General features: G+C 26.3%; 1 protein-coding gene across 4 annotated transcripts in view; it reads left to right on the top strand.

Annotated features, from left to right (window-relative positions):
- The window catches only part of LOC117172510 (neutral ceramidase), a 290,344-nt gene that overhangs the window by 24,862 nt on the left and 246,783 nt on the right, over window positions 1-18,699 (top strand). Inside the window, exon 1 of one of the 4 annotated variants that reach the window (XM_033360523.1) lies at window positions 5,207-5,475. The exons of 2 other annotated variants lie outside the window; for them this stretch is intronic. The gene's annotated coding sequence lies outside the window, so the exon portion shown is untranslated. Of the gene's footprint in view, window positions 1-5,206; window positions 5,481-18,699 lie in introns of those variants that run through there. One more of the 4 variants, XM_033360525.1, reaches the window with a different exon arrangement.

The following is an 18,699-nucleotide window of genomic DNA, read 5'->3' as shown; positions in this document are numbered from 1 at the left end:
TTATTCACGAAAGGGGATAAATTTTAAAACGAAAAAACCGAATTTCATAACAAGGAAGATAAAAAAATGTAGACACAACCAACTATGCCTTACTTCGGTTCTAATTCTGTCCCTATACTTAAGCCCCATTGACCTTAGTTAAGTGGGAATGACCTTATAATTTAACTGTTCACCTTACAACTGGCTAATTATGTTCAACATTATTTAAACTCGTAAAATACAGTTTTCATATCAAGTTGGTCGTTGGGCGTATACTTTGAACAATAAAAAATACAAGCGCATGACACGGTCGCCAAGGAGTTAGTGTGATTATAAATGAGAGAGCAACGCAGCATGTCAAGGAGCATGCATTTGTATCCCTCAGATTGTTGTGTGTAAGAATAAAAATGGGTATCAGAAGACTATTTATCATAGCGTTTACGCCCCGATTTATGGCGAAAGGAGCGAGGTAAAAGACGCCTTCTGTGACACTCTAAATGATGCCATAGGTGTTGGTGATCATGGGGAAAGATTAATTTCATTGGGAGATGGGAATGGATAGCTTGGCGTCCAACTTCAAGGTACAGAAAGGGTACTCGGCAATTTTGGGGGTTCAAAAATAAATTGAAACAGTGAAAGGAAAAAGATACATCTGGCGAAGGACTATCGAAAACCCGAGCCGATCCCGAGTCGATATATCAACTTCTGAGACAAAGTCGAGCCGAAGTAAAACCGATTATGCGTATCGACAACCCGATCCTGACCCGAGAAAAACCCAAAAATATCCCGACCCGGGCACAAAAAAGTATCGGATCAAACGGGAATACTATTCTAGTACTACTCTAGCACTACTACTAGTAGTAGAATGACTCTTTTCGCATTATCGTAAATGCATATGGTATTATTTCAATTGTCTCAAAATTCGTCTTTTACCCCGCTTCTTTCACCATCTATTAACGCGTAGCTTTCTGCTTCCACCTTTTATTCTAACCGACAATAATCTGAGAGATACAAATTGATCCCCCTTATATCTTTGCATAATCTTTTCTTATTGTCATTGACACCAGGCGTGAATTCTATAATCCTTCGCACATTGAATTGCAAGAAATTATTTGTGTGTAAAAAAATATTTGAAAGAAGTCCCTAAAAAGGTCTTGAAATCCTTTATGGTATTCAAAATGTCTTTAATATTCCATTTGATCTGTGGAATTCTTTAGAAGTCGTCTAATAATAACGGGTATACTCCGGAACATTTTTAAATATCGTAAGATCCTTTGAAGTTCCATAAAATCGTCGAAACCTCTTAAAATCTCTTAAAACACCTTAAAATCCCTTAAGAACCTTTTAAATAGTTTTAATTTGTGGGAATTCCTTAAAATCGGTTAAAATCACTCAATTTTCGTAAAATATTTCGAAATCTTACGTAATACCTTGACATTTTTCAAAGCCCCTCACAATGTATTGAAATCCTTAAAGGAAATCTGTATTATCCAGCAGAGTAGTTACTATCAATCAGTATAGATGTCACTCCACAATCTGTGGAAATAGGAATCAAAACTATCGATTAAGTTAACTCTTTAAATAACATAAAATAATTAACGTCATTTTTCACAAGATGAAAAATAACTGTATTTATTTAATTTAAAATTATATTTTTCTGACAAAAGATCTTCTAATTTGTTCTATTTCCACAGATTGTGGGGTGACATCTATAATGATTTTTCTTTCGATATCTCTAATAGCTTAATTGGGAAAGCAACTGACCGGCAATCGGAAATTCTGTGGTTCGATTCCCAATGGAGCGATTGTTAAAAAATCTTTTTCCAGGAAAATATAATTTCAAAATTTTTTAAATAAAATCCTCAAAATCTATGGGAATACGAATCTCTTGACATCCCTTACAATAGATCTAAAACCATTAAAGATTAGAAAATTTTTAAAATAATAATTATTTTTTCAAATGATTTATATTAGTCGAAAATCACTGCAAATTTCTCGATTTACATTAAGTCCTTAAAAGAATATTCCTAGATTCTTTTAAATTCCGTTATATCTTTTGAACTCTTACGAAATCCTCTAAAATTCGATCATATATTTAAATATCTTACAATCCTTTGAAATTCTGCGAAATTATCAATGTTCTTCGAAATCTCTAAGAATCCATGAAAATCTCTTTAAATGGTTTTAAATGTTCAAAAAATCTTGTTAAATTACGTGAAATCTTCCGAAATGTCATAAAATCCATTCCAATTTTCGTAATCCAATTAAAATCATCTGACATTCTTCAAAATTCATTTAAAAAAACTTTATAATGTACGAAAATCCACCAGGAGTCCTCTTAATAATTAAAAAACCCTTTATAATATTTCAAGATTCCTTAATATTCTGATCTATTAAATTCGTGAAAATATTATATAATATTTCTAAAATTATTAAAATCGCTCAAAATACCTTAAAATTCTTTATATTATTTCAAGATCTTTTAATCTTCCGTCAAATCCTTTAAAATATTTTTAAAAAATTTTAATTTGCGGATATATTGTAAAATCTTTCGAAATATCTTCAAATTCTTCAAAATTCCGTAAAATTTTTATACTTTCTTGAAATCTTTTAAAATCCACTGAAATGCCTTGAAATCTTTCGATCCTTGAAATCTTTCAAATTTCCTGACGTTCTTTGGAATTCGTTGAAATACGTTATAATTTTCAAAAATCCATTACAATTCCTTAAAATACTTTAAAATCCTTTATAATATTCCAAAATCCTTTAAAATTTTGTTAAATACTTTTAAATCTTATGTACATTTTTTCAATTCGTGGAACCTTTTATAAAATTTTGCAAAAATATTTTTTTTACTCCCATTTTTACGAAAAGCTTACTTTTTTAACTTCATCATGTTCAGTGCAAACAAATTTTTTTTTTTTTAATAATTTTTTTTACAATTTTGACCACTTATGTTTACAATGAGAAACATGAACAAGGTTTTTAACAAAAATTTCTATTTTAAATTGAAAGATATAAGCGGAGCAGTAACTCATCGAAGAAATATTTGTTTCAGTAGATAAGAACTACGAATTCTGATTAAAAATACCAGTTTTTGTTTTAAAAAAAAGACCTTATTCATACTTCTAATTCTGAATATAATTGTTAAACTTTATGAAAACAATAAGATTTTTATAAAGAAAATTTGTTTGCAAGAAAGATAATAAATTTTTTTGTAACTTCGTTTTTCGCTTTTTCGTTTTATTATTCGTGAATTTTTTAATTCGGGAATTTTACACTGTCGGGAATTTTATTTTGGGACGACTAAAAAATCCGGAAAAATGAAATTGTCGACCCAGCAATACATTTTTTTTCTAAATATTATTTATTTATTAGAAGTAAAATTATCGAATATTTTTATTTTAAAAAAATGTTTCTAATGTTTAAAGTTTCTGATATTATTGTTTAAATTTAAAATTTAAATAATTTTAGAAACTTTAAATATTCAAAATAACTTTTTTTGCGTGAAAAAGTTTAATTATTTTATTGTTAATTTATTATTCAACCCTTAACAGTCTATAATAATATCAGGAAATTAGACGATTCCCGGAAAATAAATAAAATAAAATTAATAAAGTAAATACATTTTTTTATAGACATTATGTAATTATTAACATTATAGTAATACAATTTTTAATAGGTAAAAAAGTTTATTTTTAAGTTTGAAAATTTCTATAATTATTGATATTTTAAATTCAAACAATAATCTCAGAAACTTTGAGCATCAAAAATAATTTTCTTTGAATAAAAATATTTGAGAATTACATTTTTAATAAATAAATAATATTTATATAAAACTTAATTGTTAAAATTCTGGAATTTTATTATTCGGAAATTGACTAGTTCGTGAATTTTACATTGACAAAAATTTTATTTTTCGGGAATTTTCCAATTCTGTGATATCGTACAATGTTTGTGAATTTTCTTGATTGTGAATTTTCTAATTTGGGAATTCGGTATTTCGGATATTTTATAATTAAGAAAGTTTTAAATTAGGAAATTTCATTATGCAATAATTGTATTTTTTAGAAATATTTTAATTCAGGAGTTTTATTATCTGAAAATTTTATTATCTGTGAATTTAAAAGCGTCGTTTTTTCCGTGCTACAAAATTCCCGAATTATAACCATTACATTTTTGTATAGATATGCTTTATTTAAAAAAATACAATTATCAAACATTTTTTTAAAACACAAAATTTTTTAAGTGTTTAAAGTTTCTCAAATTATTGTTTGAATTAAAAATATTAATAATTTTGGAAACTTTGAAAATATATGTTGTGTTTTTTTAATAAAAAAATTTGATTATTGTATTCTTAATTTATTATTCGGTAATTTTCCTATTTCAACATTTTTTTCTATTCGCGAATTTTATTAATTGGGAATTGAATAATTCGGGAATTTCGCAGGTTCCAAAATTTTATTTTTCGGGAATTTTCCAATTCACTAATATTATTCACTTTTTAGGAATTTGATTAGTTTAGAATTTTCTAATTCGGGAATTTCGCATTTCGGAAATTTTATAATTCAGGAATTTTCCAATTCAGGGAATTTTGTTATGCGGAAATTGTATTATTCGGGAATCTTTTAATTCTGGAGTTTTATTAGTCAGGAATTTTGCAGTGTTGGGAATTTAATTTTGGGGCGACTAAAAAATACCGAAAAATGAAATTCCATACACTGTATTATATTTTTTAGTTATTATTTAATTACTAAAAATGAAATTATAAAATATAAAAAAAATTGTTTTTAATGTTTGAAGTTTCTACAATTATTGATTGAATTTAAAATTAATTTTTTTTAAATTTGATTATTGTTTTGTTAATTTATTATTCGGCAATTGTTAGGACATTTTTCGGGAAATAATTCATTCGGGAATTTTTCAATTCGGGTATTTTCCAATTCGAGAATTTTAGAGTGTCGTGAAAATTATTTTCGGGATTTTTTGGTCGTCCCTTTATCAGTTCTTCCATTTTTTCAACATTCTTTGATGCAATAAATTTTGGGAAATTTTGAAATATTTAATAATCAAATTTATATTTGAGATTAGAAAATAGGAGGGAATCCAGCTGGAGTCGCACGTGACGCCACAAAAATTACCTCCGTTGATTTTGCTCGATCTCTCTCTGTATACATTTCTATCCTTTTCTATTGGACAATCTCTCATTCTGACTTTAGTGCCTGGAGTCAGTTAGCGAATGTGAATGTGCGAGCACAGTGATCGTGCTGGTCCATTTTGTGAGATGAATTTAAATAACGAGAAGGAAACGGAAATTTATATTTTGAATAAAAAATCGCTTATTTTCGATGGAATAGTGAGATAATTTTCTGAAACGCACAAATCAGATTTGATAAGAACCAGTGTATCAATGTGATTAATTGGATTAAAACCGCGAATATAATCAGGCACTCCAGTCGCTGAAAAGGAAGGTCACTGTGCCTCACATTTTTTAAGGTAAGGTAATATCCAATGACAAGAAAAATATACTTAAAAAATTATTTATTTAAAAAAAAAAGATTAATTTTATATAATGATTTGCGATTCATTCCTTTGTCTGCTTTGAAGGTCTTTTTCGCTTTTCGCGTGTTTTTTGTCTTGCGATTGTTTCTATCAAGTTTAAATTCATTAATTTTAAACGTTTTGTTATAGAAAACATACAATAATAAAAGTTTAAAAAATAAATATACTTGAAAGGATCAGAAAATTTTATATGGGCCACTGAAAAATCCGGAAAAATAAAATTCCCGGTACAATAAGTTTTCTGCAAAAGAAAATATTTGAAACAGGAAATTCCTAAAATTATAAAATTGCCGAAATATAAAAAACACAAATAAGAAAATTCTCCTGAATAATAAAATTTTCTAAATAATTTGATCAAATGTTTTTATCGCAAAAATAATTTTTAATCTTTTTTAAATCAGTGTTGGCATTTAAAATAATAATTATTTTAAAAAAATATATTTATGAAGGCAATATTTTGTTCGGAAATGTTCATAGTATATATATTTTTTTTATCACAAAAAAATAGGAAATTTATTTTTTCGTTCAAAGCACACATGTTTTTTAAATTTATTTTTTGTACAATTTTTATAAAATTATTATTATTTTAAAGCCAGATAATAATTTTCAAGAAGTTTAAATATTTTAAAAACAATGTTCACTAATATCTATTTTGTATTTTTAATACATTAATGACATTTATTAAAAAACATTTGTTTGCTCGTTTAAATTCAGCAATTTTTAAATTTGAGAATTTTCTCTCTAGAATGTTATTATTCGGGATTTTTTAATTTAGTAATATAATAAACTGTCAAGAATGTTAATCCTTGAAAAACTGAAAGATCGGGATCTTTATATTTAAACAATTTTATAATTCGGGAATTTTACAGTGTTGGCAATTTCATTTTTCAAGACTTTTCAGTCGTTCCTGGATATTTTATTTTTCGGGAATTTTACAGCGTCGAGAATTTCCTGAACAAAAATATTCGAAATAAAAAATTTCCGAAATTTACTATTACTCTTCTTATAAGAATCCTGTTCTTTTATTGTCCTTTTGCATTCGAATTTTTTAAAATTATTTTTATTTCCAATTCAAAACTATTTTTTTAAATACATTAAACTTATGATAAATGTATTTTTTTAAATATTTCATTATTATTTTTTTAATAAGTAAATGTGATTTATTAAAAAACATTTCCGTTCATTTTTAAAATGTGGGAATTTTCCAATGTCGGGAAATTTGCCTTATCGGATATTTTATAATTCGCAGTTACCAATTAGAAATATTATTATTCAGGAATTTTCATGATTTTTATATTGTGGCAACTATTATAATTTTGGGAATTTTCCAATTCGAAATTTTTCTGAGAGAATTTCGCAGTATCGGCATTTTTCTGCTGGATTTTTGAGTCGTCCAAAATGTTTTTTATTATTAATATTGTATTAAAAAAAATTCTTTTATTATTCTTCTTCGTTGAGGAATATTTTGTTTAAATTATTGTTATTTAATAATGAAACAATGAGATTAAAAAATACCTGGAACATGAAAAAATGTCGTTAAACAAAATATTCCATTACTGTTTTTGTGAAGAAAGAATATGAGTTATGAATTCACCTTTCTTTTAATTGTTTGAGTCCGATAATTTTTTAATGTAGAAAATTTGGCAGTCTCAGATATTTTATAATTCGTCAATTTTCGGTAGGAAGTTTTATTATGATGAAAACGACACTATATTTTTTTTGACAGAAATAATATTTTTTATTAAAAAAAAATACTCAGAAACTCCGAATCTCGTTTTCATATGTAAAAATGATATAATTTTAATTTAAAATAATAGTTTCCAATAAGCAGTTCTGAAAAAGGGTATATTTACGACCTTGAAAATATTCAAGATTGCAATTGAACAATTTTGAATCAAAAGCCTCTGGAACAAATTAAAAATAATAAAAAATTAAGAAAATTATTTTTTTAAATTCAAACTATTAGAACAAGAAGATTTTCGAATAATAGTTATCAATTTTTAAAGCATAGAGGCATTAAAAATTAAATTTTTATGTTTGACAGAGTTCCAAAATTTTGAAAATTTAAAACTCAATTTAAATTATTAATCTTTAATTAGAAATTTAATATCTTACAACTATCCAATTTTTAGTTTAGGCTTGAAAAAAATGGGTTATTTAAAATCAAAGAAATATTAGGTTAAAATATTTCTAAAATAAATAATAATTTTAAATTGAATGTCAAAAATTAAAGGATTTTAAATAAAAAAGTTAAAAATTTCGTTGCTCAAACCCAAATAGATGAAATTTCAACTATTTTAATTTAGTTGATTTCGTTATTTTTTAATGTGTACAATCTTAAAGTTTTAAATTTAATGTTGAACGTTGAATTTTCCATTTAATAAGTTTTAATTTTGCATTCAAATTTAAAATGGTGGAACTTTAAAAATTATCATTCAAAATAAATTTTTTAATTTTTAAACGATTTAAATTTACTCAAAATAGTTGATTCACAAATGTAAACATTCGGGAACTAGTTATTGCAAATTTAATTATTTTCTATTTAAAAATATTCTAAAATATTTCATCTTTCCAACTCAAATTTAAAAAAAAATGTGTACCGGATTGAAAGATTAGAAACTGTGTATCTTTTTAGTATGGAATTTTCAATAGAATATCTGAAAATTATCGCATTTTTTGTTGAAAATTAAAAAAAAAAAAAATAATTAAAAATTGAAACTAAAAAGTGTAATCAACTTTATAAGAATGACTGTTTTTTAAATGATTTCAATTTGATTGAAATAATTGAAATTTTAAAGAATTTAAGTGTAAAAAATTAAGAAATAAAAATTCTTTTTAATTAAAAAATTCTCATATTTTAAATAAAGACGAATTCGTTTAATTTTTAACGTCTCTTAGTACAATTTGTTTGATATTCAATGTTCTACATTTAAAATCACTTCGTTTTCATTTTAAAAAAAAATAATAATTGAATTTCAAAGGTTCTAAATGCAAATTTTTCAAGTTTGAACGGTGAATTTGTTTTTAGGTCTTAGAAAAATCTGTATAATAAATTTTAATATTAAATTATAAATTTTTTTGATTTAATACTAATTTTTTAATTTTAGAATTTCAGAATTTTACGCATTGAAACTTTTAATTTGGATTTGAATTTTAAATTGTCAAATTTATATCTCTTCGAATAAAAAATTATTCTAATTGAGAGGTTTTCAATTTTGAACTATTCAATTTTAAACTCTTTTACGTAAAAATAATACAATTAATTTTTTTAAGATTTTAAATAATGCATTTTTTATAACGCTGATCTAGAAGTATTTGATTTTTAATATTTAGAAATTTTCATCTGCATTTTCGAAGTATTAATCTGAAATCATTTAAATTTAGTTTTAAATTTATATTTTGAGAGCATGCGATTATTTTTTAGCTTCGAATACTTTCAACTCCAAATTGTTTAATTTTGAATGCTTTTATTTATAAAAAAATTAAATTCCTTTTTATTGCATTAGAAATACTGTCCTTTCTTAAAATTAAAAAAATCTAGTAATCTCAGTTCGTGTAATTATTAATTATTGTTTCAAAAATTCGAAATTCTTTTAATATTTAAACATTTGTTTATTAATAGATTTTTAAATTATTTATATTTTTAATGTCAGGAAACAAAATTGCAGAGGGGTAAATTTACTAAAAATGTATCATTAAAACTAATATTATTTTTACTAAGATGGTAAAATATCAAAAATTTAAAAAAAAATGCAACGTGCTATTGAAAATTCTTATTCTTTTTTGAAAAAGAAGAAAATCCCTAAAAAATTTTACCTCAATGACCTAAATCTTCCATTTCCTTATCGATACAGAAGTTTAAATTCTAATGCCTTTTTTTCGTATTTAGAAAAAATGCAAAAAAATTATTTAAAAATTAATTTAGAAAAAAACTAAAAATGAAAAAGTATCTCATCCAATATTTTTAAGGATTCTTTTTCAAAAAGTTACCAGAATTTTTAACAGTATGATAAACCGTTTAAGCTTTTTCATTTTGAACCGCGTGGTCCTTTTTTTGAAATTTTTAATTTTTCAACAAATTAATAACAATTATTTTGCTTTGTTTACAAAAAAGTTTGTTATATAATGTTGCAAAAAGTAGTCTATTTGAAAATAATCTTCATATTACAGTGTCCCGAGAAAAAACTAAAATTACACAAAAACTGTGATTTTATAAGCTAAATTTTCTACGAATACTGGAATAGTTAAATTATGTCAAATTGAAAAAAGTGAGAGAAAATTGAATACAAATTAGTTATATAACGTTAGGAAGAGAAAACAAACTTTTATGGAAATGAACGTGTCCCAGATTTGTGGAAGAGTTAACTATATGATGATTTCATAATAATTTATTATATGTTTCAATGTGACAGTTTATTGTTTATTACATTTCAGTTATTAACTTTGCGCTCTAGATAAAAAGAATGGATTTTTAAAATCGTGATAAACAATTTTAAAATTAATTTTTTTTCTCGACTTAGTTTCAAGATCCCTTTTAAGAATTCTTCCATTTTTAAACGAAGTTTGGAATTGTTTTTTTTGTCTAGAAAGCATGATAATTTCAAAGTTTTTCGAAAAAGACGAATTTTTAGGTTCACTATGTTTAACATTTTTTAGACTTGGATGCTGAACATTTGACAATTTTATAATTTTGGAATTGTTTTTTTTATATTTTCAATTTTTTTCCTTTAATAACTTTTAATTTTATAATTAAAAATAAAACAAACAAACAATTTGAAAATGCTTTAGTTCTGAAAGATTTAAACATAACAAAGTTATTTGAATCTTAAGCGTTTTCAAGCTTGAATAAAATTTCAGTTTGTTTAATTTTCAACGTTCCGCAGTAGATATTCTTAATTTTAGTGTTTCAAATTTGAAATAAATCTTTATTTTTAATTTTTTTTTTTTTTTGATAAATTCTAGAATTTTAAAAGCTTTGGCTTTACAACATTCAATTTAATTTTATATTTCAAATTGTTAAAATTGAATCGCTTTGAAATAAGAAAGTTTCATATTAAAAAATTTTTAATTTCATAGTATTTAATTTTCAATTTATCTTATTGGAATCAATACAATTTAAGTTCCTTGAATTTCAAATGGTACGAGTTTCAATTGATTTGAAATGCACCAATTTTTGATATTTTTATCTGAAATATTTCTATGTCGCAATTTTTCAATTAAATATAAAATTGTTTAATTTTTAACGCTTCTTATTGAAAATAATAGAATTTTGATTCCTTTAAATTTGCTTTTAATTATTGTTAATTGCTTTTAAACAGTCATATTTTGGAAATTTTTATCTGAATTTTTAAAAAATTCGAGATTCTTCAAATCAAAATAAAATTTTTCAATTTTGAACGTGTTGAACTGAATACCCCAAAATTATTTAGCACAAAAAATATCCTGATAAATGAAAATTACCGTAATTGACCCCCCCCCCCACCCCTGCCCAAAAAACTATCAAAAATATTTATTCTAGAAGTTTTAAAATTTCCGAAAACAAGAAATTGCTAAATTTTTAAATTTCAGGAAAAAGTAAATTGCCTAATTTTCCGACTCTCGAAAATATGGAGTTGTTAAATTTGAAAATTTCAGCAAAAAGAACCATTTAATGTTCATTTTTTATGTCACAGTAATCTTTTATTTTATGTGGGTTATTATTCTCAAGTATAATTAAAAATTAAATATTTTTTTTATTTCGAGAATTGGAAAAAACGGATTTTAAAAATTGGTGGAATTTAATATTTCCGAAATAAACATTTGCGGTAGTTTTCTTTTATTCCAGAAATGTTAATTTATCGGGAAATATACGTATTCGTAATTATTTTTTCGGTTTTTCCATATTCAGGACTTTAAAAGTTTGGTAAAATTATAGAACCCCTTAGAGAGCTCCTGATGAAAATATTTTCAATTTTAAACACTTCAAATTTCAAATAAATTAATTTTTAAATCTTTTATTTTGAAATAATACAAATTCAGTTTCCTTTTAATTCCATTAGCATTCTCATTTTCTCAAAACTGTGTCAAAACTAAAATTGTTTGATTTTAAACGTTGTCAATTCAAAATCGTTCAATATATTTTCTAAACAATGTTAATACTTTTAATTTGAAATTAATGAATAGTTGTTATTGTTTCACAAATATACGCATTTTATTGTTTAAAAACTTGTTTAATAATAGCTTTTCAAATGGTTTATATTTTTAATTAAAAAAAAATAAAAATCCAGAAACGTTTACTGCTAATTAGGATAATGATTTTGGTAGCGATTAATTCACCATAGACTTTTTTAGTGGCTGATTAGAATCAATAAGGTTATTAATTATTGTTTCAAAAGCGCTCGAAACTTAATATTTTATAATTTGTTTCCTAATAAATTTTTTAATTTGATAATTTTTAATGTTCGAAAATAATGATACAGAAACGTTCAATTCTACACAGAAAAAACAGAAGATAAACTTTACAAAGATTTCCAAAGAAAGATTCTCTGCAACAAAAATTAACTTCACACAATAAACTTTGCATAAATATCGGTTAAGCTGCCTTTTGTTTTTCCATGACAAACACATGTTTTTTTTTAAAAGCACGAAGTTGGCTAAACAAAACTTTATCGCTCTAAAAAATGTCTTGTAAAAAATTTTATTTTTACTTTTTTCTGTGTAGTTAGGATAATCATGATGATAATGATCCATTTATAGAATTAATTAGAATTAGAATTAATTAAGTTATTAATAATAAATTACTGTTTCAAAAGCACTCGAAGCTTAATATTTTTAAACTGGTTTAATAGTGGATTTAATTTTTGTTATATTTGTAACAATAGAAAATAAAAATTCTGAAACGTTTACTGCTAGTTGAGATAATAATGATGATAAGGGTCCATCCACTATACACTTTTTATGAACTGGTTTAAATGTGTTAAGTTTAGTTCCAGGTAGTTTATTAAATAATTTTAGTAATTAGAGGCATGATCCTTAAATGCGAGAGAGGAAAATGATGTTAACTGATGGTTAACTGTATCTCATTTCGCGAAGGAAGTTGTGTTGAATTACTTTGAAACTTGAATTTGAGAAAGGATAGGATTCAAGATAATTTAATCACTTATGAAAAAGCGAATCACACTCCTATCATATTTTATAGTTAAAGCATTGTTAAGTTGAAAATAAAATTATAAGACTAATTGGCTAAAAATTAACAATTTCCCACCAGAAACATCTACAATGTATAAATTTCGATATGTAAAATTGGTAAGTAGAATAAAATTTTTTTTTTAATATCAAAGTTTTTCAAGTAATTTTGGAAGATATCAAGATTTTTTAATTAATCGAATTGAAAGAATTAGAGAAATTATCATTTCTTTTTTTAATTAAAATTTTTTTCTGAAAAAAGATTCTCCGCTGGGAATCGAACCACAGAACTTAAAATTGCCGGTCAAGTGCTTTTCCCTTAAGCTACTAGAGAGATCAAAAGAAGAATCCTTTATCAGAAATACACGCATAATTTTTTCAGGTGTTACAAGTTAATTATTTTGAGGAATTTATATTATCATAAGAGAATAATGAAATTTCTTGAAGTCTTTTTAAACTAGGTGCAGCTATGAATTATAAAATTTTTTAATTAATTTTTTTCTAAAAAAAAAAGATCTCCTTTGCTCCGTTGAAAAGACTCTGAAAAAAGTTAAGCATTTTTGTAATTCTCTAAAGATAATGCAGATTCCTTAAAAAATTTGAATAAGTAACACCTGGAAAAATAATGCGTGTATTTCTGAAAAAGAATTCTTCTATCTCTAAGGTGGCTTAAGGGAAAAGCATCCGACCGACAATCGGAAGTTCTGTGGTTCGAAACCCAGCGAGACAAGAAAAAACTCTTTTCTCAGAAAAAAAATTCTAATCAAAGAAATTTTTTATTAATAGCTCCATGTAGTCTATAAAAACATTTAATACTCAATAATGCATATTATTGGTATTAATATTTATTTCATAATTAAAAATAGAATTAGAAACAATTTCTCAATTCCAAAATTTCTTAGATATTCATTTGACGGAGTTAATTTGAAAATTTTGTACAAGTCGGTATAAAAGTGTTAGCTCCAGATCGTCTAAATTACTGAAAAATTAATGTTTTTAAATTAAATTTAAAAAATGTTTTAAAAAATAAGCAATACTTTAAAATATTAATAAGCACTGCTTTAGATATTTATGTAACAAAATAATGTTGAAAATTTAGTGTAAATCGAATTACTAATGTAAGCACCAGCTTGCCTGCATAAATAGGGAAATAACTCTAAAAATAATAAATTAATCAAAGTTTTATGAAAAATTCTGTAAGACCTTAAATATTAAGTTTATGGTAAAAATGTATACTGATCAGTTGAATATTGTAGGCTACAGGTCGACTGAACTGATAAAAAATCTAATTTTGGGCATAAAATGTAAAATAACTTTAGAAATAATTCACGAATCAAAATTGCCTTGAAAGTGGGACTAAAGCATTATATAACCTATCTTTAAATTTTTGTACAAATCGATTGAACATTGTAGGCTATAGGTCAAGAAAATTGCAGAAAAATGGAATTTTGAATACAAAAAGTGATATAACTCGAGAAATAATTAATTGATCAAAATTGTCTGAAAAGTTACTCTAAGGCCCTATAAATTCAGTTCATTGTAAAAAATTGTATACCAATTAGTTGAATATTCTAGGCTACAGGTCGAGTGAACTGAGAAAATATCTAATTCTAAGCATAAAAAGTAAAATAACTTTAGAAATAATTTATAAATAAAAATTTCTCAAATGTTGCCTTGCAGCTTTATATAGACAATTTATCTTAAAATTTGTATATGAATCGGTTTAATATGTTTGGCCATAGGTGGGAGAAACTGTGGAAAAATCAAATTTTTGATAGAAAAAGTGATATAACTCTATAAATGATGCATGAAAAATTTTTTTTTAAAGGACACTACAGCTTAGTCTAGAAAATGTATCCTGTAATTTTTATGTTATTTCGGTTCAATATTGTATGCTGCGGTTTGATTACACTTCTAAGAAACTGAATTTTACAGATAAAAAGTTACATAACTCTGAAAATAATCAATTATTCAAAATTTCTTTTAACAATTACATTGGATTTTTATGTAAACAATTTGTCCTAAAATTTTCAGATGAATCGGTTGATTATTGTTAGCCATTTTACGTTTGATCTGCTAAGAATCGATTTTTGAAGATAAAAAGTGATATAACACTAGAAATAATTGATGATTCATATTTAGGTCCACTGAACTGCTGAAAAATCGAATATTGGACATATAAAACAAACTAACACGAGGAATAATTTTTGAAACAAAATTCCCTGGAAAAAAAAACACTAGAGCTTTATCTGGAAAATGCATCCTGAAATTTTGTGACGTTGCTATCAGAATAAAAATACAGGCTAATATTTTCATCCTTCCTAAAAACGATTATTTGGCACTGATTAGTTATCCATCGAACATCACTCAATTACGTTTTTATTTCCGACTTATCTGCTTCTCTCTCCTCACCTCTGCTTGCTTTCTCTTTCTTCTCTCACTTGCACTCATTTACGCTTTAGACGCAACTCGGTCTGTCACTTTTTTTGTCCACCCTGAACCTCGTATCGTCAGGCCTAAAAAAGTTGTACTCTTTTCAACTATCATCATTTTTCCCTCTCCCTCTCCCTGGCACCCTACACTCAAACTCTCACACTCATTCCAAGTCCTCCCTCTCCCGCCCCCTCTTTCTCGCCCGCCTTTTCTACTACTCCCTTTTTACCACTTCTCACGTATTTTCCACTTGCGCACCCTTGCCATTCTCAATCGCGTCCGTTCAGTATCTCAATTCGGCCAACTCCGCTTGACTAGAGTTCGTTTTCTGCCGGCCAACAAGTTGACCCGTGCGGCCTAAAGGCCAATTCAGACTAGCCATTATCGGTTGTGGTTCGCCGGTCCGGTTGGGCTCGCGGCCCATCAGCGCGTACTCGGTCCCGGTTCGGTCCGAGCATTTAGGTTCAAATCTAATTTCAACCGTGCCGTTCGCAACCGTAGCCAATGAGAGCGCTGGTTAAAGCCACGAGGCCAGTCAGCTGTTTCTCGATCTTGTGGCACGTCACTTTAATCTATGAACCGCGCATGCGTGAGAATGACAATCGTGTAATCTGAATCGGCGCAGTGTGAGCTGCACCGGTCAACCGAGAACCGGCGAACCGCAAACGAGAATGGCTAGTCTGAATAGGCCTTTAAGACTGGTTACTGCTCTTCTCAACTATGTCCATCTCTTTCTCTCTCTCGCCCCCTTCCCCCTCTCATGTTTACCTTTCGTTCTGCTCTCTTCTTGTTGATTCTCTCCACTTTTCAAATAGTGTTTTCCTCTAATTTCTCCTCTCTTCTACCCAGGCATTCTCTTTTCTGCGTTTATTTGTCTGCTTTCTTTCTCACTCACTCCTGTCTCTTCAGAGCGCTGTGCATATGAGCTTTTAGAAGCATTTCGCATTAGAGTATTTTCTCCGAAAGTATTGTGAAAAATATGACTTACGTGGTATTTCTGGATTAGTAAAAGAATGAGCTATGTTTATCTGTAGTCAAATTTGAAATGATATTTATTATATTAAAAATATGACTGTTTAAAGTTGCATTACTTTTAAAGTGCAATCTCCGGTCTTGTGATGATTATTTCCAAAATTTAACTACACATTGACGTAGAAAAATGCATAAAAAAGTAATACATATTGAAAAATTATTGCTTGTACATTTACTTTAAAAATACGATAAAACGTACAGAACTTTTCGTGTCAATTTAAGGCAAGAAAATACCGATTCTGACGACAAAATAGTGAAGCAGATATTAAATTTTCAAGTTCAGGAAATAAAATTTGAGGAATGTAAACAATGACTTCGTCAGAAACTGCCGTTGGTAACGAGGGAGGAGAGGATTTATTTCCAAGTGATACATTTGAGAAAAGTTTTCCAATTTTGCAAAAGATGGTGTTTTTTATGAAATCTTCCCTGCCCCCTGTTTTCAAGAAACTTAACCTTTTTTTTCAAAAGTCCGCTATTATATTTTTGGTTGGGAATTCATCTTGTTTGGTTAAAAATTCTACTATTTAGTTAAAAATTGATTTATGTTGCTGAAGAAGAAACTATTTTGTAAATTTTTGTTGTTGTCAAAGACTCAATAAATTGGTTGAAAGTTGAACTTAGTTTATGTGCAAGCATAGTAGAACTGCCTTGTTAAAACCTTCTTTCTTTTGGGTTGAAAATAATTCTGCTTTGTTTAAAAATTAATTATTCCATTTGCAGAAAATTAATATTCTTGTTTGAAAATAAATGTTCTTGCTTAATAATTAATCTGTTTTGGTTAAAAATGCAACCGTTCGTTTAAAAATTATTCAGGTTCGTTTCACGATTCAACTATTTTCTATTGCAAATTGAAACATTTGTTAGTGGAAGTATTAACTTTATTGGGAATTTATTCCTATTCGTTAAAAATGCAACCAAATGCTTGAAATTTGAACCACTGTATTAAATATTTATTTTGTTTTGGTTGAAAATTCATATTTTCGGGTTAAAAATCAACTTTTTTTGGAAAAAATAATATTTTTGCTTGCAAAAATCAAAGGTTTGGTTACAAATGGAACTATTTCAACAAAAATTTGACTATTTGGAATAAACTTTTACTATTCTAGGAAAAATTATATTTTTAAGGTTTAAATTCATTTTTTTGGTAGATACTTCGCCTTTTTCTCTTAAAAATTTAAGAATTTTGTTGAAAATTGTTGTATTTTGTTGAAAATTTATATTTATGGTAGAATATTAATCCTTGAGGCGACTGATTCGCCTTTTTGATTGACAATTCAACTATTAGGTTTAGAATTCCATTTAAAATAAAATTATTTGATTGAACGTTTATGTATTTTGTTAGAGAATCTTCTTTTGGTAAAAAATTCATCTTTTATGGTAGACAACTCATTTTTCTTGATTAAAATTAACTTGAAAATTCAATTTCTTTGTTGATAATTGGCCTTGCCTCTTCCAAATTCAACAATTCTGTTCAAAATTGATGCATTTCTTGAAAATCCATCTTTTGGGTAGATCATAAATCGTCTAAGGTAAAAAAATCATCACTTTAATTTAAAGCTTTATTTTTTGTTAGCAATTCAGGTTTTTGATTAAGAATATATCTATTTTGTTAAAAACTAGCTTTTAACTAACTTTTCTTGTTGAAATTCTACTGTTTTTTATTACGATTCTAGCCGGTTCTAGTCGTGGATCAAGTAGTTTATTTGAAAAAAGTGAGATTGATTTCTCAAAGAAAATGTTTAAAGATTAATTGGGATTGCAAATATTAATCGGATTTTTCTATTTATCTATTATTTTTCATAATAATAGAACTGTAGTTATATAACCTTTTAAAATTCGGGAGATTTTCATTTATTCGCCTTTAACCTGTTTGACATACCCCCTCAACTCGACTTCCCCTCACGTCTCTGATTGAGCACGAGCGCTGGGTTGAGCATTGCCAGCGGGGCGGAGGGCTTGTGCTAATAAGGAATAAAATACGAAACATAAACATTTTAAAATCTTGCATTTAACTATTTAAAAAGTAATATAGTTGCAAATGCAATAATTGATTTCATAAAAAATTTGTCATAATACAGGCATTTTTTCCTCAATGTCTAGAATAATGTTGTATTTACAAAGATAAATTTTTCTCCAAAAATCGAATAGTTGAATTTTCAGATTGAAAAAATTAATTTTGAAGCGAATAATTCATTTTCCCACCAAAGAGATCAATATTTAACTAAAATGATCAAGTTTAAAGGGCATGTGATACTTAGAAAATGATTGATTTTACCACTTTTTTTGTGGGTTTACTCACAAAAATTTTGATTTAGCTAAGAACGTGTTTGTATGTTTGGAGGTTATGTGTGTTACCATTCTTCTTATAAATAATTTACAAATTATCGGAATGACAGCTGAAAAACCATAACCTCAAAATAATGCACATTCATAACATTTTTATTTAGCACAATAATGTTTTGTTCGTTATTATCCCTAAAAAAAAATTTTTGGGGACGTCCGTTATGATATTTCATAGCATGTCCGATT

This window comes from Belonocnema kinseyi, chromosome 5, assembly GCF_010883055.1.
Source record: "Belonocnema kinseyi isolate 2016_QV_RU_SX_M_011 chromosome 5, B_treatae_v1, whole genome shotgun sequence".
In the NCBI taxonomy this organism is placed as follows: domain Eukaryota; kingdom Metazoa; phylum Arthropoda; class Insecta; order Hymenoptera; family Cynipidae; genus Belonocnema; species Belonocnema kinseyi.
This window is presented reverse-complemented; position numbering and strand designations above follow the sequence as displayed.